General features: G+C 33.8%; 1 long non-coding RNA gene across 1 annotated transcript; it reads right to left on the reverse strand.

Annotated features, from left to right (window-relative positions):
* Positions 1-13,135: 13,135 nt before the first annotated feature.
* Positions 13,136-14,400, reverse strand: LOC101254408 (uncharacterized). Its single transcript, XR_742682.4, has 2 exons — positions 14,175-14,400; positions 13,136-13,913 (listed from the first exon to the last, which is right to left on the reverse strand). It is a non-coding gene; the product is annotated as an uncharacterized lncRNA (long non-coding RNA).
* Between the last annotated feature and the right edge of the window lie 2,792 nt (positions 14,401-17,192).

Consider the following 17,192-nt stretch of genomic DNA (forward strand, 5'->3'; position numbering starts at 1 on the left):
ATCACGGGCCGTCATTCAATATACGGTCTGTAGGTCTGACTGTAGGTGGAAATTAACAGACAGTATGGGGGAAATGAAGTTGGATCAAATTAAATTGATCACAACTCTTAGCACAAAATGAATTAGGTGTCCCATGACATCCCACAGATAGATATTTGAGTTAGCTTTCCATAGCCACTAACCTTGCTAAAATCATACCTCAGAGAACAAAGTTAAGCTAGTTTTAGTAATGGTCTATCGAACAGACCAACCTACAGACCCAAATGACGGACCGTTAGTCCAGGTTGTCGTTTGGTTCGATAGCAATTAAATCAGGGGTCTTTTGGTGTTTTATCACTTTGTTTAAACCCTAAGATACATCATTTTGACCCTCAATAATCAGATTTTAGTCAGTTTAAGCCTAGAAACATAACCAAAAGTTACCTAAGTCAAATAATTAATCAAAAACATAGAAAATTAGAAGCAATAAAGGAGAAAAAGGTCAAGAACCCTAGTTCAAGAACGCAACAAGGTTCCAACATTTCCAGCGCAAAAATCTAAATATTTCTCCGTGAATTTCATCACCAGGCATGTGGGATTTCACTAGTGTGTTCCTTTCACCCATTAGATCCCTATTTTTCAGTCAATTCTTGATTCCCTTATCATGATTAAACCTAGGGTTTCTAGAATTACAAGAAATCATCATAAATTAGTTAAATATATGTTCCAAATCAAATTGTGAAGTTATTATTTAGTTTATCACATGGATTTTAGAACCCTACTTATGTATTTCTTTAGTTCTTGAATTGTGCATGCCAGGTCAGATATTGCAGTTACTTCAGATATACATGCTGCAGTTATTCACGCATCATTATTAGATTAATTGTCGCATTCTCAATTTCTATGTTCATTTTTTAGCAATCCAGTATTTACAGAAATTCAGTCATAATCAGTTAACTACTTAAATTATTGAGAGTAACATAATACCGAGTTGGACTAAGGTTCAGCATACTCAATTAGTCCCAGAACAACTAGCCAAGTAAGTTGTAAGTCCCCTTTATTGGCAATCAGATTAGTGATCATGCCAACATGCCTTTATACCTCTGGCATGGTATATTGGGTCATTTTGATGGGGCATATAAATCCGGACTCCACATTTAGCTCATGTGGTTTTATTATCGGTTATTAGTAGCTCCCATAGTTTAGTCAGTGTCTATTGCATTGACCATTTATCAGTATATTCAAAATTCAATTTCATCATGTTATAAATTGGTCATTGCATCCAGTTAGCTCAGAATTCAGTATATCATGTTCAGGTTATTATACTTGCTTTTGTGCTTGTTCAATTATGTTTTATTTCAACTTTACTCTATCCTACATTCTCAGTACCTTCAAGTACTGACGCATACATGAGCTATATCTTCTCGTGAAGTAGGTTCATGTTCTCAGCATCCAGATCACACATAGATCAATTCTCGACCTCCAGTTCAGCAGATTCAGTGGTGAGTCCTCATTTTCTGAAGACAATAGTCATGAGTTTCTTTTCAGTATTTAGTCATTTAGTTTCAGTTTTTTCTACACTTAGCTGGGCTTGTCCCAGTATTTCTAGTCATTAGAGCCTTATTTCAGAAATAATTAGTTTCATCTTAGCATTGAGTTAATATTTTCTTTGTATTAAAATCATCAATGTTTCAAATATTTCAGCTATAGTATATGGGTATTCCCCATCTTTTCGGTTTAAATTATGATTTAGCTTCCACATCAGTTTATATTCTTTAGTATGCTCATGCATACCAGCAGGGTTAGCTTGGGATCACTTGTCGTCCTAGGTCTTATGCTTGCATCTCAGGGTAGCCGGGGCGTGACACTATATATGTTTTATTATATTGTTTAGGTGAAATATTGAGAAAAGGTGGTGAAAGTTTGGATGAAGGGGAAGTAGTTTTAACCTTGCTTAGTTCTTATTGTGAAATAATCTTGAGTGATATGATCGACCTTTAGTGTAATGTTTACTTGTAGTATATGAATATGTTTAAGCATGTGTATTGTGATCATGTCCTTGAAGGTATGTCTGTGAAGTAAATTGATGATTATATTGTATATGCATGATATGTTTTAAGAAGCTGAAAAGGTGTATATTGATGGTGTTACGTCTAAATGATGTTTATGTATATGTGAAGCATAGTAGTGTGTGAAGTATGATGAATGTGGGTATGAGAATTTCTAGAAGTCAATGTTTTGAATTATACTGATTATGTGGAAGGTGTGCTCACATGTGCTCACACACACACTTTGAATAAAGTTATGAATGAAATGGGGGATCTGTAGGGTAGACACTTTTCGTGAGTACAGATGAAGTGTCTAGACCATCCTTACTATTCCTATAGTATGAAAAGGGTGTATTTTGGTGTCGACACTCTTCATGAGTTGAGATGATGTGTTTAGTAGCAACGTCATTCTTCCCAAGAGCTTTCTAGATATTTTGAAGGTTAGATACCCTTTGTGAGTTGAGATGTGGTGTTCAAAGGTTATCCTTTAACCTATAGTAAATAAATGTTTAAGACTCCTTGGGGAAGTTATGCTTAGCAACCAAAGGATTTGAAGAAGTGGTAGGTACACTTCGTGAATAGAGATGTTGTATCCAAGATACCTCTTGAGATGAGTTCTCCTCGTTAGTAGAGAATAAGTTACTTAGTAGCAATCTCCTTATCCCTTAACTATACGTCTGCGTAGGTGTATCTATTGGACATTCCATGTGAAGGATAAAGACAATGACCCTACCTTAGGCAAGTGGAGACCTCTCATCCGATAGAGGTTAATACCGGAATTCCATGTGTAGCTCTCATGGTCTATGTCGGTTAAAGTTAGCCCCCACAAATGAATGTTATGAATTAAGTCTTCTTAAGGGTGTACTACTTAGGGTAGGTAGTAGAATGAGACGCTATCTATCCATTGCACTAGTAGGCATTTGGAAGGATTCATGGTGTGTCCTTACATGAAAATGTATGAATGGGTCATAAAATTATGTAAATGAAAGTAATGTGACTTTATGTTTAATGTTAAGAAGCATGTTGATATTATGCCTTGTATGATGAAAGATTAGTACATGATGAATGTGATGTGCCTAGTCTAGGATGATTCGTAAGGAGCACTAAGCGGATGTAGTAGTATGGGATACTACTTTCACGATGCACCAATGTGCAACTTGGGGGTTGTCTTGGAGGATGGTTCTTATGTGAAGCTCCTAGTATTGTATGTTTTCTCTAGTGTCTTTAGTATTGTATGTTTTCTCTAGTGTCTTTAGTATTGAATGTTGACTTGTTAAATGAAATGAAGTATGCTTATCTTAGTAGTCTTAAGGATCACTTAGGTATGTATTGGAGAGGTTGTATGGACGATCTCTTCATGTCTTACCTAGGTGAGCCTAGGATAACTTTGGATAGGAGTAGTTCATGTGATATTTGGGTTTACTGAAAGTATGCTCTTATGTTTAAAAAATGGAAGTTTTAATTTATATCATAAACGATGATATTAAATGATATCATGTAACTTGATTCATGAAAGTTTTTATCAAAATAGCATGAATTGTATGTTTCAACTAAATTGTCCCTTTTGCATGTTCTTGCATAATGCATACTTAGTAAAATATTTGTACTAACCTTATAATTTTTTATACTATATAAGTATAGGTCAAAGGAAAGTGGAATGGAAGTTTAGGAGGCAAAGCTTGGGAAGTTTACTCTCTCGAGACTAAATATGTCCACATACATTAATATTTATGCTTCTCTAATTTCTTCTTTTAAGACTTGTAAAGACTTATTATGTATTTCTTTCAATGTAAAGGGTTGTGACCCTAAGATACTTAAGATGTGTATTTAAGTTTTCTTATGAATATGAGACTTGTTCCTTAGCTTTTATAAAAGAAATTTTTTATCATTGTTGTTGTGAAAAGTTTTAATTATGCACTACTTTTCATACTTTATGCAATGAATAATAGCTAAGAGGCTTGTTCAAGAGCTTTGTGAGGTCAAGAGCGCCGTGTATCGATTCAAGAGGCGTAAGGGTGAAGGCCTATTTAGCGCCTTTCCAAAGGTAAGCGGTTAGGGTATTCTAACTTTTAGGGTGTACTTTGGGTCGTTACATCATATCTTTATGATCAAAGATTTCTGCAAGTTCCTAACTTCAACTTCTTTAAGAAAATAATATATTGCCTTTTGAAAACTCTTCAACAGTTTCAATTCTAGTCGTCAACTTGCATAACAATATGAAAGATTATTGATTCATTTAATATATATATGAGGATTATAAACAAGATTTTCAAAAACGTATATATGTTTTTAGATTTTAAACCCTTCAGGAATTTTCATATGGATTTGTCAAGTGATTGAAAACATTCAATATTAAATATATGACATCTTCTAGTGTCTAGACTGCAAGTCAAACAAGATTTACGCTTACGAAGATGCATCATTCCACCTTTTCACATAATAATTATTTTTACACCGACATGCTTTAGCAGTCGTAGAATGCATATCATCATAATCTTTACAATACTATGTGCTATTGTATCAATGATATTATCAATGATATATCATTTTGTATCAATTCATAATATAACAACTTATTGAGATCTCATCACCTTAGTATTTTCAGGTACGTACCCCTCTCATGAGGTTTCATGAAGTGTTCTGTCTAAAGATCTTCAAGAGCTCATTGCCTCCTTATTATGATTATTTTGATTATTTGATACTCACCCTTTTCAAGATTATTTTACTTAGATTCGATTAGTCTATCATGTTTCATGCATCCCCTAGACTCTATCCTTTAGAAACATTCAATAGGAGCATTTACAACTCTTATGTTGCTTCTTAGCTCCCCTTATATTAGACAAACTATGATATATTTTAATCTATGCTGGAGAATCCATCTTTGTGCATCATAGAATATTCAATAATCATATAATACACATCAAAATTTTCATATGAAAAATATTTGATGCCTGGCCATAAACCAATTAAGATAAACTTAATCATAATTTATTATTCTAATGGGTACAATTACTTTTTTTATGCAATATCGTATTTCAAATCAACACATAAAGCTTTATTTTTGTAATCAATGATTTCCTATATGACACATTTAATGTCATATCATCTTGAACACTTATCAATATTATCAAGATAAAATGTATTGATTACATATTCTGAATGTTGTGTTCTTAACTCAATTATCTTGCACAAACAATTTTGCGAATGTCAAACTCCAGTTAACAACAAACGCACATGTGATTATCTCATATATCTCTTTATCATATCACATAATAGGTGAACGAGCTCATATTCATCTTTTATACTTTTTCAGAATTTAGTCTCAATATTAGTTGACCCAATCAACTTGTCATGAGAATAAACAACAAAATTCTTCAAGAGTCTTAAAGTTCTTCAATGTATATCTATTACTCAGTATGCACATCTTTAGGACGACCAAATCATTCATGCCAACTAATAAAATTATTATTACTTGTAAACATCAAATTTACTATGTCATGTGCCTTTTGCTTTATTAAATTTCTAATTTACTATTATATGAGTAAATTTCAATTTTATTACTCCGGGAGTAAATTATTTTATTTCTTCACCGTTATTCTACCCCTTATAGAGGTGAGTCGTGATCTCATCACTTAACAAACTAATCTGCTTATCAGAAAAATGTGTACGTAATCATATTATTTGTGCTTATATTTTTGCAAACATCAAGTTGCAAGATAACAATAGGCACATGAAACCATCTAGAAGTATCATCTATTAGGACCATGAAGTATCTAAACCACCCACTATGTGAGTTCATAGGTCCACAAATATTCCTTTATATATGTTCCAAGAATGTGGTGGACTCATTTCCATTGATGATGGTCTAATCATTAACTTGTCTTGATAACAAGCAATGTAAGAAAGTTCACCATTTAAAAGAATCATTAGATTCTTTAATGAATGTTCATTTTAATTATCTATAATTTGTCTTGTCATTATTTGTCCATGATGTCCTATACAATCATGCAAAAGTAAGAAAAATATTGGAATTAGTATAGAATGTGTCTCGATTGCACTAATTATATCCAATAAAAATCGAAAGATAAAGTATGAAACTTTTTGTTAACATATGTCTGTCAAGAGACATTCTTGATGATACCACATCTACAACCAAAGATCACGATCTTTCCCATGATTAGCATGGTGGTTTATACTTCATTCATTTTAGAGAATAAATCTATAATTTTAACATTTATCAAAAGTTCTCATTCTTCATGATTGGAACGCACATATGGGAGCATATCAAATTATGAGTGTTAGTACCTCATTCTATATTCATGTGCATTATTCAATCACTTGTTGTGGTTGGACGTAAATCCATCGTCTTACCCTTTTAAATGTCATTGGACATAGATCTGTTGTCTTACCCTTTTAATGAACTGGAATTGAATCCATCATCTTACCCTTTTGATGCGATTAGACATAGATCCAACGTCTTACCCTTTTGATGCGATGGAAATTGAACCCATCATCTTATTCTCAATTGAGACTCACCTGAGTCTACGATAATACTATACCACATCAACTATAATACTCTTTTTGAATTAACTGATCATATATAGTTAAGATAATAAGATTTATAATTTTCTAATTATAATTAAACATGTACAGATGCTGATAATAGAAAAATGTTCAATCACTGCTACCGTCTCTTTTCAGTTAACATGCGATCATCCCATAATTTTATTTTCTCAAGTAATTTGTAGAATATCAAAATTGAAAATACATGTTAATAAAGGGATTTCTTAAACAAAACCTATTTGCAGCATACATAAAAGTCCATAATGCCATAATCCAAAAAATATTATATTTTGATTACAGAAAGGGCTGAAAATAGACCACCGTAGTGATACATAATTACAAACAAAATATAAAATTAAATCGAACATTTAAAAGAATGCATAGTAGTGGTACTGGCAATTTATCTTGTTCTGAAAGAGAGAAATACACACAATCTTGTGACGATAAAGTTAGATAGAAGTGGCTTGTGTTACTCTTTTATTTTAGTGACTTATAAAACTTTTGTAATATCACAAGGTATACACTATGATGTCTGGCACTTCAAAATATACTATAGACACATACATACCTAGTAAGAATTAGATCTACTTCTATGAATACTAGCATACTATCATTTTACTTTATCTTCAACAATGTTAGTTCGATCAATCTGAATAATCTAAACTTAATTATTAAATTTGAGACTCGTGTTGATAACGTGTTATGAAACTATATACAATATAGAAGAAGAACAAAGTAGGGAAAGGAGAGAGAAAAATTGTTCTTCTTCTTGAATGATATCTAGGGTTCCACATATTTGATTTACAATGAAGGAAAACCTCTTTATTTATATGGGAAACCTAACTTGGTCCCCAAGTCAGATTCTTAATTACTCCCTAAAAGGACTACAATACACAATAGACATTCACTATAATACAAGTATGTTTATAACAAATCAAGTAAATTCTAATTAATATCATTTTGTTAAAATTCTATTCACTTCTATTTTAATTCAAATGTTTCCTTCTAGATATCCCTTTCTCTAAAATAAAAAATAAAAAAAAAATATGGAATTTTAATAATTATTTTCTCAAAGATAATCAAATTTGTAATTTATTATTTTTATGTTAAATCATTTTTTCCAAAAGTAGTAAAATATTTAGCCTAAGTCGTAGGATATCAGTGTCTTAGGGGACGTTTCAAATACCTTAAAACCCTTCTTTAAACTTAATCTTTTAAAATTAAATTTTCTTAATTTCCTTTAAAAATTAAGTGGCGACTCCTTTCTAAGTATTTTTTTCAAATTACACTTAGAACATTTAAAAAAGTGATTTTCTTAAAGATAGTAAAATTATGGCATAACAGGATGCACTAGACGAATGAATCCTTTATCAAGAAACTCTTTGATTTAAGCCTTAAGCTCTCTTAATTCCGCCAAAGTTATACGATAAGGAAGAATAGAAATAGGTAGGTTAGCAAGTTTCAAGTCAATACAGAAATTTATATCTTTATCTGGAGGCATACCAAACAAATTAGTAGGGAGCTGTTCTCTAAATTCTGACACCATAAGGTTAGTAGGGAGCTCTTCTCTATATTCTGACACCAATAAGGATAGACTCAATAGAGGAAGATTCAACCTCAACATCCCGATATGAGTTGAATAAAATAACCATGCCCCAATAGCTTTCTATTCCGAATGGAGGATATGATCTTACCTAGTTAGGCTTGTACACACCCATGCACTCTAATTTTTCCCTACCAGGATCTCTAGAGTCACATACTTAGTATTACAATTAAGCACAACATAACAGGGGGACAACCAAGTCATACCTAAGATGATATCGAAGTTAGTCATATCCAATATAACCAAATCATCACAAGTCTCAAACCCCATAAGCAAGATTAGACAAGCACAATAGACATGTGTGACTATGACAGACTCTCTAACTAGGCAGAAACATAGATGGGGGAATCAAGTATATCATAAATCATATCAAATTATGAGGTAAATCACACAAACATATAAGAGTAAGTAGAACCCGGACAAATTAACACATTATCCATCTGGTCACAGACAAGAATAGTACATGTGATCACCACGTCAGAAGACCATGCCTCGCTCTCGCCCAGAAAGGCGTAACACTGAGCTCTATCATCTTGACGGGAGACTTCCCTATCTCGCTGCGCTGTAGTTTTGCCAGCTTTACGATTTCCTCGACCTCCACGACCTTGTTGATTTCCTCCTCTCTGACATTGTTGACGACCTCGACCATTATTAACATTCCACGTGGGTACCACTGTTCTAGATTTCTATTGTGCATGTGGGGACAATCTCTCCTAATATGCCCAGGTTCTCCACAGTTATAACGAGTACGATCAAAATATTGCTTGCTACCCGCCGAAGGTGTGACTTCCTGCTATCCTGAATTAAATTTTGAGGTGGATTTCCCAAGTAATTACCTATAGAGGCGGATAGCAGACTGAATTGGTGGCTTTAAGTGTTGGCCTACTTGATCATCTAGAGTAAGAGCCCTAAAAGTTTACTGAGTTCTTTTTTTCTTACACATTGCCTTATCATACCCCTCTCGCCTCACCCCCTCCACTTTCTTCACAAATCTATTACCTCATTAAAACTTTTTCCTACAGAAGTCATGTGCGCAAAAAATACTCAGAATTCAGTCCCTCAACAAAACAAAAATGGATCCTCTCTTCCTTAGTAGTCACCAATTGCGAGCATATCTCGACAAATCATGAAACTTAACCTCGTAGCAGCCACGAACATACCACCTTGATTCAAATCCATAAACTTTTCATTCTTACGATCCCTCAAAGTTTGAGGCACATAAGTTTCCATAAACAGAGCATGAAATTGTGCCCAAGTGAGTCGGGCTAGAGTTGACAATCTACATTCCATATAAGCTCTCTACCATTGCTTAGTCACACACTAAAGCTGGAAAGTCATGAATCAATACACCACAAGTTGATGTACAATACCTAACTTATGCAGCTTCACATAAAAATCTAAAATAAACTCATAAGCATCCTCATTTTCAAAACCAAGAAACACTGGATGCTTTAGTTTGAAAAATATGTCATGCTCATTCCCAATCATCATACGACCCAACAAAGGACGAAAAAAAATAAATACATAATGTCGTATCTCCCCTTAGACAAGTAATAGTAGCAAGGTGATTAATTGGGGGTTGAGTTGTTTGCCCTGCTTGAAGGATTCCATGACCAACCAATCCCTTAAGAAAAGTCATGATATTCTAAGATAACATTGGATCTAAGGGAGGGACGCCAGTATTCCCAGTTGGTGTATCCTCTTCCTATCCAACATCCTCCTCGTCTCCATTATCCACATTTTCTCTACCTCTTCATGATGTGAGGGAGGAACATCACCTCTAGTTGCATTCACAACTGGTTCTCCACTCCAAGTAAGTGCAACCCATCTTCAGCCTTTGCCTCTTCCTCTGTCCCTGCCTTGACCGAAACCTCTGGTTGCGACCCACAGTTGGTTCATTGACGAGAGCTACGGGTCTCACGCGTTGAATCTAGTTTTAACCTTCTCGAGCACAGAAGAATGAAGGAGATTAGATACCAATTTGTATTACCAGAAACCAGTTGGAACAAAGTTATAGCACGAAAGGAGACAATAGAAAATAAAGAGATTTTCTAAAGTCATGTGGCCTCTTGAAGAAAATTACAGGCATTTTTGTGTCGTTCAGCAACTCTGCTAGACTTGTTTTGGTACATCGAGATCAATGAACCTAGGCTATGATACAAACTTTTTCACGATCCAGACCGTCGTAAGTGACACCAACATTAACCCGCCTGTGGGAGAACCATAATCACTAATCAAATAACCTCAAACTAAGAATTTATATATACGGAAGTAGGTTTAAATGCAGAAAACTAAAGTTCCCATAAACTTCCAAAGGATGTAACAACGACTAACAAACTAATGCTAAAATAAATTCTCTATAACCTGAAAGTCAATGTACAAAAATTCTAACAAGGAACCACCAGTCTAAAGGAAATTGGTATAACCCAACTAAACATAAGAAAATCTAAAGTACTAGACTTAATAGAAACGGACTAAACATAACGAAAACTCAAGGCAACCAGTATGAAATGGATCACCCTTGAATTCAAATCGATCAGTAGTCTTATAAATGAGGTTTGTCAATAGCCACGTGAAAATTTCTTATACTCAACAAAGAAAGAGAAAGTGCAGTATCAGTATATAACCATAGTGATCTGGTAGGATAATGCAGTTAGCCCACTAAGTTCAATATAAGAAAAACACATGTTCCATATTAGTGTGCCTATTTGTGACACCCAATTTAGAGTTTATGTCAATACATGGCAACGGATCCCACTTAGTGTGTCGGTTCATGACACCCAATCCATTCAACATGCAACAATCACAATTACAATGTACATTGACAAAATCATACAATAAAGAGGTGATTCATGACCTATAGCTATTCATTCATACTCATTTAAGATTACTGTAATCAACAATGCAACATTCACGTACATACACGTAATATAATGAAGCAAGTACAAACATTTATCACAAACATGGATTTAGAACCATCAGCTACCTCGAACAAGCCTTGAATCCCCTAAGAAACTTGATTCTTCCCTTTCCAAATACTTTCCTCTTGCTCTAGTTCTACAAACAAACAATTAAATATGATTATCAATAATTAAGGTCTAATATACCTGGATTACAGCTAACCCAATGACTCAAGACCCATATTATGATCCTAAGGTGCATCTAGGGTTTTTACATCCATCCAAAACTATTCAAAACCCTGCCAAATAATATACAGTTACGATTTTACATTCTAGTGATCGTAAAATGGAATCGAAAAGAGAAAACCTTACCTTTAACAACAAATTTCGTGGAAAAGTTTCAAGAACTTGTCTGGGATCGTAACCTAGCTCTCAAAAAAGGAAATGACAGAATAATGACGTTTTTGGGGTTTATTACTGACTTATTTTGCAATTGTCCCATTGTGGCGGCCCTCACTCTACTACAACGGCCCTGCCCTAGCGGCACTAATCCTGTCATAACGGCTTGAATGGAGACAAAAAGTAAATTTAAAAGTTCCAAACCCCCATTTCACAACACACCTTCATCACACAACACTCAAAAAAATACTCGTTCACACTAAGATAAATTTTGGGAGTTCTACTCGCCCGAATTCAATTTTATAAAGTCGTACCGTTTCCTTAACGTCTTAGCTTTCTGCTCATATGGTCAAATTCACAATTAGAACCCCCCCCCCCCACACACACACACACACCCCACCCCACCCTGTTTGTTACTAGATTCCCTAGACCTTACTGACTCCAATTTCATCCAAATCTGACTAGGCTGGGAAATTTTAAGTTACTACCAAAAAGTTTTCCGATCCAAAATCTTTCCCAAGTGGATTTTCCATAATGAAGGAAACAAGTTGTTACAGTCGCAGTCGCAGGAATATGTTATGAAAATGATTCACTTTTAAGGATCATTTGGTTGCTAGTTAGAGTTATGCATATATTAATAATGTGGGTATTAGTTATGCACGCAATAGTAATGAAGGTATTAGTAATGCATGTATTAGCTATGCAGGTATTGGTTATGTAGGGTTTAATTATGAAGAGTATAGTTATGTAGAGTTTAATTATTTTTTTGGTTGTTGGTTTGTTATATTTAAAATCAATTAAATATTATATACTTGTTAAAAATAAATTATTTTATTGTAACATCTTAGACCTTTCTTACCCTTGTATTTTTATTTATTTTTTGCATTTGGGTTAGGCAAAGCTTTAGGCAGAAAGTTGAATGCAACATTTTTCAACTTCCTCGTATAGTTGAACCAACATATATATATGACACGTGTTAACACGGGGCCAACATTATAATGTTTGAAACTTATTGATATGCTAGTACATACAATTATGTGTACATATAATATAACAAAAATAGATACATATAAGTTAACATATGAGCAACATCGTCTACTAATGCTAGATATTATATTTGGAGTCTTTACATCAATAATCTAGAATATAGAAATGAGGAAGTTTGTTTTTATTCTATTGGATAACGGATATCATATTTACAAAAGTCTTGGCAAGAACTAGTGGAAGTTCCAGGAGACCTTACTTCAAGCAAAGCCATTGATATGCACATTGCTAGATATGGCTTAATTCCAATGGCAAGAACCATGGATAGAGGATGCTTACTTCCGACAGAACAATATGTTACTGGACACTATCCTCAACAATTATTGACATTGTCCTCATCCACAGATAACATCCTCAACAATTTGAATGTCTACTTAATTTCAAATAATAATGGAGTACATTATATCGAAATTTCAGTTTCGCCATACTAAATAATTTGTCCAGTTACAATTTTCACATACTGCCATATCCTAAAATTGAGAGTCCATTGTTCAAGCAACAAGATAGTGAGATAATAGATTTATAAAATGAAGAATACAACAAATCTAACACATACCATTGACAAAAACTTGAAATCCTAGTATCGTGGCCTCACGGAATGAAACTAAACTCGCCTTTATTAAACATGAAAGAAACTTACATAATTCGTTGTTTAAATAATACAAAATGGCACATAAAACATAGGCAAAATAAAAGTAAACTAGGCCATGGTTATACCTTAAAAAGTAGCTACATCAAAAATAATTCAAAGGTTTAAAGTTTATCATCAATAATCATTCATACCATAGTGTAACGATCAAGTTCATTGATGCTTAAAAAGCACTCCATGAACTTGCAAAATATCTTTTCCCAATCAGAAAATAATGGTCATTTCTTAAATGTCATTCACTTGGCATATGTATTAACCAAAGAAATTAAGAAACAAGTATATAAAGTAACTGACTATATTCTAAACATAGATCATATTCACCAAGGAAAATATAAGTAACTAGCTTTAGTTTACTAATAATTTAAACAATTGTAATTCACCTTTATGAAGTCATCCCAAGATTTTGGATCGTCAACTAAGATAGTTCCATCGATATATCGAAATCCTAAGTCACTTCGACTTTTTACAACCTATATGGTCATATAATGCTTTTTCCACCCTCTTATTTTTTTTGAAAATTCTTTGGTATAGCTTGCAATCCGCAATTCGGATGACCAACATTCATGTGTTGTTCTAATTAAATCAAATATCCATCTTTAAAGGTGTCATTATCTTCTTTCCAATCATCAGCACACAACTTTTTTAATCCACCAACAACAGTGAGTTCCTCTTCTTGAGTCCGCACCCTTGTTGCCCTTTGTTGAGACATATTAGACCTTTTAGTGGGACTGCCAATTTTAATATGTAAGAATGTAAAAATACAATTCATACTAACTTATTTTCACATATATTGCATTTGTCTCTCACCATATTTACAAGAGAAAAAAACAATATGATAAGAAGAAGAAGAAGAAAGCATAAGAAAAAGTTAAGCTTTCAAAAGTTTTTATTGTTTCGATTCGATTTTATTATTTTGGTTCGATTTTGTTATTTCGATTTTTTGATGGCCTGTTTAGTGGAAATTTTAAAATGAAAGAAGAAATACAAACTTGATGGTGGATTGGTGGTCGCCCCCCCGCCGGAAGTCGGCTGTGCTGACTAGTGCCGCCTACCGTAGTGTCGATGCCTGCTGGTTGACTGGTGGCTGCTGCTGCTGCTTGAGGTTGCTGCCTCGCTGGTCGCCGGTCACCGGAAAACGGATGGAATGAGTCGTTGGTCGCTGTAGGTGGGAAAGTTGAAAGGAAGATGAATTGGTGTACTTTGGAGTTTTGTGATAGGTGTGGGTCTCTATAAAGTGGATATTGGAAAAATAAAAAGTAAGTAAAGTTTGACCTACTTTTAGTCTTTTACTTTTCAGTTTTTTATTTTAAATTATAATATTATTATTTAACATTAATAATAAATATAATATAATATATTTCGGTAAACCAAAATATCGAATAACACAAAATTACATATCAAAAATACTAAAAAATATAAAACATATACCGAATACCAAGTCGAAAATCGAAATATCAAAAAAAATTGGTTTGGTTCGGTATTTTTGTTTTCCGATGTTTATGCTCAGCCCTACTAGAAGTGACACGTCGTACTTGACTCCGAAGGGGTCGCATATAAGCCTCTAGCATCATCATAACATAAGACAGAATAATGCGGAAAATTTAAAACTTTTACGATAGAAGTAAAACTTCATTTTCATAAACAAGTCATAAGAATATAGATTTTGTCTCATTTACCTTCTAAATATAGGAATACAAAGTTTAAGGCTTAGAACTTTACGTTAATAAAAGTCTTAAAATAAGAGAAGCACAATTCGAACTAAGAAATGGGAATTCTTCCTCAAACTTGAGGACTCACCACAACTTGGAGATAAGCAATTCAAGTGTTCATCAAGAAAGGAGAGTGTGTGTCACCTAGCTGAATCGTACACTTATCAAAATGTAGAGGAATAAATGGTTAGCACAAAATTGTACTAAGTACGAAAACATGCATAAAATCCTTAAAATATGATAAAAAAGACATTGTAGTTGAAAGGAATTCATTTATCAAGTTTGGAAATCAAGATGAAATTTCAATGTCAAAGACAAGCCATAATGACATTTATATTCTCAACATAATAATATCAACACCTTAGCAACCCCTACAGAACATTTGTGCAATTTATAATTGGCATCACATATTACCAACCATACCAAGTACTCCTTTGAAGCTACTTTATTCATACATATCATCTTTAGACCTCATCATAATCAATAGACATCAATAAGGAAATATATAGTTATGTACATTACTTAAACATAAGGAAAGTCAATCACAACTACTATCCATTATACATACATGTATACATTCATATCTCATCATAACATAAAAGAACCATCCCATAACATCCTACTAAGTTTACTTGTGCAATGTGGAAGTGAAGTCCCATCCTCGAACTCTTACTTGTAAAAAATCACCAAGAAGTCATAGTATAGTTCATGTCTCATTTATTATCATATCATATAGAAAAGAGTATCCATAATCGACATAGACCATTTGAGCTACATGGTGTTGTGTAACCCCGCATTAAAAGAAGCTATCCTACTTGTCAAAGGTAGAACTAACATGTTTAGCTTTTAGATGGATCCACTATCTAAGGTCTCCTGTGGCACATATTATGGGATAAGGAGATTTATTCTAGAAACCCAACCTATTTTATAAGCAGAGGAGCTTCTATCTCATGAGTTCACTTAAATGACCAAACCTATTGCATTGGCGGAAGGGCCTTTACCTCATTGTCCATATCCACTCGGTGCTAAGCATTATTTCCCAAATTATACATAATTAGTCTTAAATCGCATTGCATGTGTGAAGGAATGCTCTACCCTTCATTCAATACAATTCATCAAAATAGCTCATTGATTCATTAAAGGTGAGGATGTACTGTCAACCTTTGAATAGTTATCAACATGTGAGTAGAACTTCCCCATTACATTCATAGTCTTTTCATGATAATTATTCATTCAATCAACACAACAATATTATCACCATCCAAGAAAATTCATACATGAATATGTGTAAAGGGTAAAGGGAGAATATAATACCTCAATTTACACAATGTTGACAAGATATTTACCTTTCAAGTGAATTGTAAGTTCACATACAACTATTATCAATCATGAACCAACCTTCACAATTTACCCCCTTCGAGGGTAACGAACCAAGTCTCACAATCACACTTAGATATTAAGCATGAATAAAAAAAATATTCAATAACTAGATTAACATGGGATCATTCATAGTAATCATCTTATATTAATACACTCATCACAATTCATGAAATTGGGGTCATGAGGTAGTTCATGGATGCATGGGGAACTTTAAAATAAAAATCACCATTAAACATCAAATCATCCATAATATAATTCAATTAACATAATCAAATCGTTCTAGGAAGAACCCATGGTTAGAATGAAAATCCTGATTTTTGAACAATATACTTAATTTCAGAATTAGAGTTGAAGGGCTTCATGGAGAAAAGTGTCCATGATTCAAGGTTCTGATACATTATTCAAGCTTTTCCCACGATATTGGATTTGAGAAGATGTATTCTTTATCCCTAACCTTCAAGTTCTTGGTGTTCTTCAATGGATGAACTTCTAGAGAAAGAAATATTGAGAGGAGAGGATTTTGGGGAAATATTTGGGTGTTTGTAAATAATGACCAAGTCTTGTGAATTTACTTAAATTTAATATGTATTTTACCCCTAAAATACTCAAAACACCCCCACTTTAATTGGAGTTAAGAAGTAAAGACTTAAATGACCCTCACATAAAGGACCTTGTCTAGGCTCAAGACCATCTTCACGAGTCGTGGTGAGGACCACAACTTGTGGTCCTCCTCGCGAAGATTGAGGCAGTAGCCCTTTCATGGTGACACAAGAATCACACACCCAAGGCATCACCACGAGGGGCTCCACGAGCCGTGGTGAAGACCACGAGTCGTGCTCCCTCTCGTGGTTCTTGAGGCAGTAGCCTTGCCACTTGGGCTTCAATTCTTTCTATTTCTTCAACAACATCTCCTGGACT

This window comes from Solanum lycopersicum, chromosome 8 (genome assembly GCF_036512215.1).
Source record: "Solanum lycopersicum chromosome 8, SLM_r2.1".
Lineage (NCBI taxonomy): Eukaryota > Viridiplantae > Streptophyta > Magnoliopsida > Solanales > Solanaceae > Solanum > Solanum lycopersicum.